This window comes from Zea mays, chromosome 3 (assembly GCF_902167145.1).
Source record: "Zea mays cultivar B73 chromosome 3, Zm-B73-REFERENCE-NAM-5.0, whole genome shotgun sequence".
In the NCBI taxonomy this organism is placed as follows: Eukaryota; Viridiplantae; Streptophyta; class Magnoliopsida; order Poales; family Poaceae; genus Zea; species Zea mays.
In genome coordinates this window covers 40,854,766-40,865,265 of record NC_050098.1, presented here as the reverse complement: position 1 = coordinate 40,865,265, position 10,500 = coordinate 40,854,766, and positions in this window count along the sequence as shown.

Below are 10,500 nucleotides of genomic sequence, written 5' to 3'. Positions count from 1 at the left end.
TAGGTGGCCATAATAACTTGTCTCAAAATCATATCATGCATAAAATAACAGGCTGAGGGTTGTGGTTGAAAAATCATAGGTAATTTATGCATCAAAGGGATCCAGTGAGCTTGTCGTGCTTATTCGGCGAAGGGGGAAGGAGAGCTCGTGGAACTGGCTTCTAGCTCCACCGCCTGGCGTAGACTTGCAGATCTGGCCTCCACAAGATGGCACGAACGCTCCGACAACTATGCAACATGAATAAGCAAACATACAAACAGGCAAGTATACTAACAAATATTTAGTATAGTGGTCAGAATAGCGATATATGGATGGGTAGAGTCTTGAGTAGAATCTGTGTCATGTGGTGTTGAGATACTACTAGTGGTGGAGCGGAGGTGCTTACCAGGAGGGTGAACTAGAGGCGAAGCGACACTATGCGTGTAGCCGGCAGAGCGGAGTAACTGAGTGGGTGGGGTGTTTGCCTTGGCTGAGGGTGTTGAGTGTGTGTGGAGAGGGAGAGGGTAGCTAGGTGTATTTATAGCTGGGTGTATGTGGTGTAGCCCAGTGAAGTTCACTATTGGTGAGAATAGTGACGAAAGAATCGTCTGACTTAGCATGGACAGGAGAGTTATAGGCAGAATATGGGACAAGAGTATTTTGGGAGTTTTCTGGAATATAAACCATGCTTAAGGGATGACATGGTTGGATAGGGAATAATTCGATAAGAATTTAGAAACAAGAATTATTGGAATCGAAGTTTGGAAGCCTGGTTCGAAGGAATCTCAAAGTTAAGCGTGCTCAACTTGGAGAAACCTGGGATGGGTGACCAGATGGGAAGTTCCTACTTGAAGGAAAATCACAGTCACTGGAGTTTGTATAACTGTAATATGGGTCTGACTGGTCTTAGGTGGACTGGACATCATGATGGATGAGTAGTTGAAATTTGGGGTGATCGGATGATCGATGAATAGTAACGGTGAATAGTAACGGTAAATAGTAACGGTAAAAAGTAACGGTAAAAAGTAACGGTAAATAGTAACGGTAAAAAGTAACGGTAAATAGTAACGGTAAAAAGTAACGGTAAAAAGTAACGGTAAAAAGTAACGGTAAAAAGTAACGGTAAAAAGTAACGGTAAATAGTAACGGTAAAAAGTAACGGTAAAAAGTAACGGTAAATAGTAACGGTAAAAAGTAATGGTAAATAGTAACGGTACAAGTAACGGTAAATAGTAACGGTAAATAGTGATGGTGAATAGTTCGTATGAACGAACGATGAACGATGGATAGGAACTATGAACGAACGATGAACGGAATTTCGGCAGCATAACGGCAGGAAAAAAGATTATTTGGACGAACGAACGGACGAACGATCGAACGATCGGACGAACGGACGAACGAACCATGAACGATCGGACGAACGATCAAACGATCGGACGAACGAACGATCGGAATTTCGGCAGCATAACGGCAGGAAAAAGATGATTTGGACGAACGAACGGACGAACGAACCATGGACGATCGGACGAACGATCAAACGATCGGACGAACGAACGAACAAACTAAGAACAGGGGGACGAACGATCGAAGAACGACCGAACGATCCTTGTGCTAGTGTGTGCTTGTGTGGAACATGGAGTGGGTGTGTGTGGGGGGGGGAGAGAGTTGCCATGAAATGGCTTGGGGTGGGATGAGAGGAGGCCCTTGCCCCTCTATTTATAGCCATGGTGGGGGGATTAGGGGGAGGGATGAGGGGATTAGTGGGAGGATGAGAGGATTAGTGGGAGATTAGCATGGATTTGTCTTATATGAGTGTAATTAGCTTGTAGAGCTCACCGTATGACACCGGAGGCATACGTATACGTATGAGCATGAAGAAAGTTATGAAGAAAATATTTGTAGGGACTTGAAAAATGATTCTGAAGGTATTTCTCAAGAGGAAAATACTTGGAGATATATCGGTGGAGTATTTCTGAAAAGAATCAGAGGGGATCTCTGGGGAAATATTTGTAGGATATTTTGAGGAGGATTTTAGAGAGAATATGGACCACTATATTTTACTTGTTGATATCAACTCGCAAACAAACATTTTGAAATGAAATTTGAAATTCATTTTGAATTTAGAGGGAGTTTGAGAAATTTTCAGAATTTGAAATTTTGGGATGCTACAAATCTACCCCACTTAAAAGGAATCTCGTCCTCGAGATTCGGCTTAGAAGGGTTATGGGTATAGCTTTACTTCAGCTACATATCTTCAATTTGCAGACTCTTCGAGGAGATAGAGCTTCAACAAAATCTGGCCTTTGAGGGGCATCTGGTTGCTGATTGCAAACGCTGATTCTGGTACTCAAAGATCATCTTCAGGCTTCTGGCTTTCACTTGGCAGCTAGCTTATTGAGGGAGCATCGATGCCAACACACAAACCTTTCTCTTGCGAACTTCCACATGGATTCCTTCCTTGATTGGTCTTCTAGTGCTTCATCAACAAAACTTGGGTGACCACTTCTCATCCAGGAACTTATAAGCTTTGATGATCTGGTCCTCCACAAGCTTGCTACAGGCCTTCTTCTTTTTCTTCACAGCAGGAACCTTACTGGGACACTACCCCACTTAAAAAGGATGAGGGTAGAACTCTTGAATCTTGGGGATTTGAACTCCTTGAAGTACCTCATAACAAGGGTGTTACGGGGCCTTCTTCTGTTGTTGCTGCTTGACCAGGCTGCAGAGAGATGACTGTCACAGGGTTGATTCTGGGAGAACCTTCTTCTTATCTTCTCTTCACTATCTTATTTTCTCTTCTCACTTTTCCTTTCTTTCTCTTTGCTCTTCCCACTGGAGGATTCTATCAAAGAGTATTACCATCATACAGAGGAGGAAACCAAAGATGTTGAACCATGTACAACAGTCTTCAACCCGAGAATCACCAAGCATTATGATCTTAGGGTCGAGGGAGTGGAAAATGGAGTTGCTTGCGATTTGGCAGAGGGGATTTATCTGGAGTGTGCTTTGCTTTGAGCAAGATGGGAGTTGAGGGAGCTGGTGGGGAAGTTTTATAGGCGAGTGGGGGTGCTCGGGTGCGGAGTGGCGGTGATGGAGTCGGTGACACAAGGCAGCAGGTGCGACGGAGGGGGGGGTGGTGTTGCTGGCGGTAATGGCGGTGGGTGTGCTGCAAAAGGGGGCGTGGGCGGTGGTGCTAGTGCGCATGGAGGCGGGCACGTATGCGGGGGGGCATGGGTGAGTGGTGGGGTCAACGACCCTGATGTTTGTGGTCTCTGGTTCCAAGAATCTTTGCCTCTCTGTATGGTAATAACTCCTTCTGTCCTCTTTTTCTGTTTACTTTGACTCAGGGACAGTGCTTTGATTCTCACGGTCGGTCCTTTTGACTGAGCAGCTGGACAGGTTCCTTCTGTAGCTTATTCCATGCTTCAAGGGTAAGCTTCCTGGTATCTTCTTGGGTAAGGCACTCTTCTCTTGAGATGGGTTAAGATGAGAATGGAAGCATAAGGTGAGGATTAGCTCTAGTTTGTGATCTATGTTTTAGAGAAAACCTTTCTTAAAAAGAAAGAAAACACACAAGTTCAGCAATGATAAGCACAAACAAATCAAATGTTTTGAATAAGGGAAGAATAGAGTTTTTCCAAAGCACGGACTACTCAGATTCGGGGGCTAAGCATAACTACTATTGCTCAGCTCCTGAATTGAGAACTATGCTAATGCAACTTATGAGCACTAACGTTAAAGCATCACATATGCACTCCAAAGGGGAGAAAACATCAAGCGAAATTCATTTTGAAATGCCCTAGGGGGCCACACAATTAGGGTTTTTCAAAACACGAGACTACACGATTACCTCTCATACATGCAGGGCTCTAGCCAAAGTGAAGAAAAACTTCACTACCCAATGCATGCAGAGGACTGGGCATGACTAACTTCAGACCAGGGAGCTTCTCTTCTGGCGAGGCTGGCACACAACTTTAGTCTGAGACATCTCCTGGATGGGTCAAGAGGGAGCTGATGTTGATGACTTCTTCTGGCGGCCACTGAGATGGCAGCACGGGGTCGAACTCTTCTTCAAGTTGGACTGGCTCTTGTAGCTCCTCAGAGGGCGGCAGTGCTGGCAGGGTGCTTGCAGCTTCTTCCTTGACTTCAAGGGATGGTGCTGGAATCTTCTTCATGTAGAAGGGCTCAAATAACTCTAGCGGGGGATCTTGAGAGGACTCGGGGTGCTCTTGCTTATCCATAGCCTGAGGGAAGACTGGAATTCCTTCCAAGACTATGGCTCCTTCCGGTAGTTCCCAAGCCTTCTTATCTCCTCTGATAGAGACCGGGTGACCTTCAAGAATCTGGGGGTCTTCAGCTCCGATGGGTTGAACAGGGTTGGATGAAGCGGGCTCTTGGATCCGCAGGGCTCTACGTTGGTTATGGGTTACCAAGTAGGCCTCCATCAGCTTCTGGACATGCTCATCCTTGGCTTGCTTCAAAGCTTCAACAGCAATGACTTCACGACTTTCCAAGGCAGCTACACGGGCTTGAGCTGTGGTGAGATCCACATGGAGCTTATGGTTGAGCTTCTCTGCATCTTCTGCTCGGGCAATCATCTGACGGTGGTGCCGAGCCAAGAAATCATATTGTGCATCCAGGGTGAGCAGGTATGCAGTGAGGTACACCACTATGGGGTCGTCCTCAAGCAGCTGCTGACCTTCCAATGCACGCATCCTGGCCATCCAAGCGGGGCGGTTTCTCTGAAAGGGTGGAAAGAATCTGAGCGAGGTGTCGGCCACTTCTTCTTCATACAGTTGACACAGGGTCCTCAATGCCTTGCGAGCGACGACTTGGCAGGTGTCTTTGAATCTGTGCCCAGTAGCAGTGACACTCCATTCCACATGGTGCGGACTGGATCCAATGTACACAGTCACGACACATTTCTCTGTGCCATGCTCGACGAATTCACGACCATCATACTCTGGCTGGCTCCTGATTCCGAGGCGGACTGTGCATGCTTTCAGCAACTTGGGAAAACCATCTTCATTCTAGCAAAAGCTGGTTTGGCAGCGAAACTGCATCTGACTTCTGAGAGAAGGAAAGGGGGAAAGCATTTTTGAAATGAAGGGATGAGAGCAAGAATTTTTTTTAAAAAAATAGTTTGGACTCAAAAACTTTTGATCAGGCTAAGGGTTACGTCCTGCGGCCAACCTAACAGCTCTGATACCACCTGAAGCGCCCCAATCCTCTGGGACTCAAATGTGATACAATTACTAGTCCCAGGAGGCTAGTAAACACATTTATACATCAGATGATTCCAGATCTGCTTAAACGAGACAAACCTATAAAGGTGGCGATCAACTTTAAGAGTTGGTCCACAACTCGGGATATAACATCAGAGTGGGGCTGAAGCAGCCTGATATACGTAGTGAAGCAAATTAGCGGTCCAACAGCCACAGGCAAGGTTGGGAACAGTCGTAACTCTTACCCGATCTCCTTTTTTCTGAAAAACAACAAATAAGCAAGGGTGAGTAAAAACGTACTCAGCAACCCACCTTCACCCGCAGAATGGGGAAATCAGATATAATGCATGGAATATGTGGAGCTCAGGATATTTGCAGAAACAACAATATTTTATGTAGGGTTGTTTTGAAAAAACATTTTGTATTTTGCAAAGCGCATCCTCTCCAAAAGGAGCAGGAAGTTTTTCAGTATAGAACGAAATCCCCTGGACTAAACCATCCAGGTATCTTAGCAGTTTCTCACTGGTTTTCCTTTTCAAAAACAGCTACTGGACTTCCCGTCCATCATAGCTCACGGCTCAACCACCGGACCTTTTAAAAACCATTTTTCTCAAACACACCCCTTTTTGAAAACAAAACATTAATTGCCATACCATACCAGACTCGTCCATTCCTGTGGACACAGACTATTCGAATAGGTTTTCAAACTCTGCGCAGAGGTGTACACTTTACCCACTAGTCCGGTTTCTACGATCTCACCGTCGTGAGACCCGAATGCCGAATCTCTTTCTTTCCTCGCACGTCCTAACCTTAACGGTTATACCGGAATGAGTCAGGCCACAACCATGTCCAAACCGGACAAAACTTTCCCCCTCCTTATCCTCCCGGTGCTCCCCAGCCTTCATAACCTTGGGGTTGGACCGTACGAGTTCAGATTGAGTGACTGCCCACACAGTCTCGAGTGGTTGTACTTGTCATGAGTACAGGTAGTGAAAGATGACAAACCGGTCCTTATACGAGGGGACAATCCTTCTGCTCACGCCTAAACCAGCTGAGCCATCACCTTAGGCCCTCCCCTAAACCAGGGAGTCCCTGATCATCCCTACTCAAAGGTGATAAGGGTGAAAACCCTTCATCAAACACATTTTGAAAAGCATTTTCTTTTGGAAACTCACACCTTTCCTCAAATCATTTGTAACAAATATATCAGGGATTGATTGCGGCAAGCGGCTAGGTGGCCATAATAACTTGTCTCAAAATCATATCATGCATAAAATAACAGGCTGAGGGTTGTGGTTGAAAAATCATAGGTAATTTATGCATCAAAGGGATCCAGTGAGCTTGCCGTGCTTATTCGGCGAAGGGGGAAGGAGAGCTCGTGGAACTGGCTTCTGGCTCCACCGCCTGGCGTAGACTTGCAGATCTGGCCTCCACAAGATGGCACGAACGCTCCGACAACTATGCAACATGAATAAGCAAACATACAAACAGGCAAATATACCAACAAATATTTAGTATAGTGGTCAGAATAGCGATATATGGATGGGTAGAGTCTTGAGTAGAATCTGTGTCATGTGGTGTTGAGATACTACTAGTGGTGGAGCGGAGGTGCTTACCAGGAGGGTGAACTAGAGGCGAAGCGACACTATGCGTGTAGCCGGCAGAGCGGAGTAACTGAGTGGGTGGGGTGTTTGCCTTGGCTGAGGGTGTTGAGTGTGTGTGGAGAGGGAGAGGGTAGCTAGGTGTATTTATAGCTGGGTGTATGTGGTGTAGCCCAGTGAAGTTCACTATTGGTGAGAATAGTGACGAAAGAATCGTCTGACTTAGCATGGACAGGAGAGTTATAGGCAGAATATGGGACAAGAGTATTTTGGGAGTTTTCTGGAATATAAACCATGCTTAAGGGATGACATGGTTGGATAGGGAATAATTCGATAAGAATTTAGAAACAAGAATTATTGGAATCGAAGTTTGGAAGCCTGGTTCGAAGGAATCTCAAAGTTAAGCGTGCTCAACTTGGAGAAACCTGGGATGGGTGACCAGATGGGAAGTTCCTACTTGAAGGAAAATCACAGTCACTGGAGTTTGTATAGCTGTAATATGGGTCTGACTGGTCTTAGGTGGACTGGACATCATGATGGATGAGTAGTTGAAATTTGGGGTGATCGGATGATCGATGAATAGTAACGGTGAATAGTAACGGTAAATAGTAACGGTAAAAAGTAACGGTAAAAAGTAACGGTAAATAGTAACGGTAAAAAGTAACGGTAAAAAGTAACGGTAAAAAGTAACGGTAAATAGTAACGGTAAAAAGTAACGGTAAAAAGTAACGGTAAATAGTAACGGTAAATAGTAATGGTAAATAGTAACGGTAAAAGTAACGGTAAATAGTAACGGTAAATAGTGATGGTGAATAGTTCGTATGAACGAACGATGAACGATGGATAGGAACTATGAACGAACGATGAACGGAATTTCGGCAGCATAACGGCAGGAAAAAAGATTATTTGGACGAACGAACGGACGAACGATCGAACGATCGGACGAACGGACGAACGAACCATGAACGATCGGACGAACGATCAAACGATCGGACGAACGAACGATCGGAATTTCGGCAGCATAACGGCAGGAAAAAGATGATTTGGACGAACGAACGGACGAACGATCGAACGATCGGACGAACGGACGAACGAACCATGGACGATCGGACGAACGATCAAACGATCGGACGAACGAACGAACAAACTAAGAACAGGGGGACGAACGATCGAAGAACGACCGAACGATCCTTGTGCTAGTGTGTGCTTGTGTGGAACATGGAGTGGGTGTGTGTGGGGGGGAGAGAGTTGCCATGAAATGGCTTGGGGTGGGATGAGAGGAGGCCCTTGCCCCTCTATTTATAGCCATGGTGGGGGGATTAGGGGGAGGGATGAGGGGATTAGTGGGAGGATGAGAGGATTAGTGGGAGATTAGCATGGATTTGTCTTATATGAGTGTAATTAGCTTGTAGAGCTCACCGTATGACACCGGAGGCATACGTATACGTATGAGCATGAAGAAAGTTATGAAGAAAATATTTGTAGGGACTTGAAAAATGATTCTGAAGGTATTTCTCAAGAGGAAAATACTTGGAGATATATCGGTGGAGTATTTCTGAAAAGAATCAGAGGGGATCTCTGGGGAAATATTTGTAGGATATTTTGAGGAGGATTTTAGAGAGAATATGGACCACTATATTTTACTTGTTGATATCAACTCGCAAACAAACATTTTGAAATGAAATTTGAAATTCATTTTGAATTTAGAGGGAGTTTGAGAAATTTTCATAATTTAAAATTTTGGGATGCTACAACAAGCCTACCGACTCGGGCTCAAGCCACAAGCGCAAAGACGGGAAGAAGAAGAAGAAGACAAGGCGCATCAAGGAGATCGTCTACTACGACAGCGACGAATCTTCATCTTCCCAAAAGGACGACGACTACGAGAAAAAGAAATCGGTCAATTCGAACTTTTCTTTTGATTACTCTCGTATTCCTCAAAGTACAAATGCTCATTTATTATCTATTCCACTTGGTAAACCTCCTCATTTTGATGGAGAGGACTACGGATTTTGGAGTCACAAAATGCATAGTCACTTGTTCTCTCTCCATCCTAGTATATGGGAGATTGTAGAGAATGGAATGCACTTTGATAGTTCGGATAGTCCCATGTTTATCAATGAGCAAATTCATAAAAATGCACAAGCTACTACTGTTCTTCTAGCTTCCTTGTGCAGGGATGAGTACCACAAAGTGAGCGGCTTGGACAATGCCAAGCAGATCTGGGACACCCTCAAGATCTCACATGAGGGCAACGATGTCACCATGCTCACCAAGATGGAGTTAGTGGAAGGCGAACTTGCTAGATTCGCTATGATAAGGGGAGAAGAGCCAACTCAAACGTACAACCGGCTAAAGACCCTTGTCAACAAGATAAGAAGCTATGGAAGCACGTGATGGACGGATCACGACGTCGTCCGCCTAATGCTAAGGTCTTTTACTGTCCTTGATCCTCATCTTGTAAACAATATTTGTGAGAATCCTAGGTACACCAAGATGACGCCCGAGGAGATACTTGGAAAGTTCGTGAGCGGGCGAATGATGATCAAGGAAGCAAGATACGTGGACGACGCATTGAATGGTCCAATCAATGAGCCTCAACCTCTTGCTCTCAAGGCAACAAGAAACAATGAGACGCTACCTAGCAAGGTGGCACAAATTGAGGCGGCTGGACTTAATGATGAAGAGATGGCCCTCATAATCAAGAGATTCAAGACGACGCTTAAGGGTCGCAAGGGACAGCCAAGCAAGATCAAAGCCAAGGGGAAGCGCTCATGCTTCAAATGCAGTAAGATTGGTCATTTTATTACTAACTGTCCCGATAATGAAAGTGACCAGGAACAAGGGAGCAAGAGGGAAAAGAAGAAAAATTACAAGAAGGCCAAGGGCGAGGCACATCTAGGAAAGGAGTGGGACTCGGATTGCTCCTCCTCCGACTCCGACAATGAAGGACTCGCCGCCACCGCCTTCAACAAGTCATCCCTCTTCCCCAACGAGCGTCACACATGCCTTATGGCAAGGGAGAAGAAGGTATGTACGCGAAACTCTACTTATGCTTCTTCAAGTGAGGAAGAATCTAGTGATGAGGATGAAATAGATTATTCATGTTTATTTAAAGGCCTAGATAGAACCAAGGTAGATAAAATTAATGAATTGATTGATGCCTTGAATGATAAGAATAGGCTTTTAGAAAAACAAGAGGACTTGTTGTATGAAGAACATGACAAATTTGTAGAAGCACAAAAATCTCATGCTTTAGAAGTTAAAAGAAATGAAATGCTTTCTTGTGAATTATCTTCTTGCCATGAGACAATTTCTAACTTAAGAAGCATTAATGATGATTTGAATGCTAAGTTAGAAATAGCTAGTAAATCAACATCTAGTGTAGAAAATGATGTTATTTGCAAAAGGTGTAAAGATATTGATATTGATGCTTGTAGTGAACACATAGTCTCTATTGCAAAATTAAATGATGAAGTTGCTAGTCTTTTTGCCCAACTTAAGACTAGCAAAAGTGAATTTGACAAATTAAAATTTGCAAGGGATGCCTACACAATTGGTAGACACCCCTCAATTAAGGATGGTCTTGGCTTCAAGATGGAAGTCAAGAACTTAACAAGCCATAAGGCTTCCATCTCCACAAAGGAGAAAGGGAAGGCCCCTATGGTGAGTAGTACTAAAAAGAACCATGCTTT